The sequence below is a fragment of the Papio anubis genome, chromosome 8 (genome assembly GCF_008728515.1).
Source record: "Papio anubis isolate 15944 chromosome 8, Panubis1.0, whole genome shotgun sequence".
In the NCBI taxonomy this organism is placed as follows: Eukaryota; Metazoa; Chordata; class Mammalia; order Primates; family Cercopithecidae; genus Papio; species Papio anubis.
Window position 1 is genome coordinate 75803727 of NC_044983.1, and position 711 is coordinate 75804437.

Here is a 711-nt window from a genome sequence, read left to right on the forward strand (position 1 = left end):
ACAACCATATAATGGTACATCCTGTCTAGAACTAAGCCTACCAATAGATGGTATTATTTCCAACAAACCCTTAGACCCTCTTAGCCTCAAAAATCTCTATTCTATCAACTGTTCTCCAGAATAATATTACCTTCACAATACCTTGTTCAAAGAAATTATTCATGGTAATGGGAACAAATAATTTAGTATCTGAGTATTGCTGCTACTTCCACTGCATGGTTCTAAGACATAGGGCAAACCATTGACCTCAATAATTTTCAGTTTCCCAAACTGTAAAATGAAGCTTACAAATTATATCCTCCTTGATTGTATAAACAATATCTAACAAAATCCTACAACAAACATTTTAGTGAATTAGAACAACTTAGGAGTGGTCCTTGTATGTCAAGAGCAAGCCCATTTGTTTACCTGTTTTCTGTAATTGCTTTTGCACTACAATGGCAGAGTAGAGAAGCTGCAACAGAGACTATACAGCTCTCAAAGCCCAAACCATTTACTGTCTGGCAACCTTACAGAAAAAGTTTGCCAACCCTTGCCCTGAAAAAGGAAGGCTTTCATACCAGAGTTGCAGCTTCACAAGAAGTCTTGTCTTTTTTTAATCATTGGCCACCACATATCTTGGGAAACAGGGAAAGCAACTTTGGAGCATTCATGTTTTTACCCAGAGGGTGTCTGCATCCCAATAGAAACAGATGGCCATTTTAACTCAGA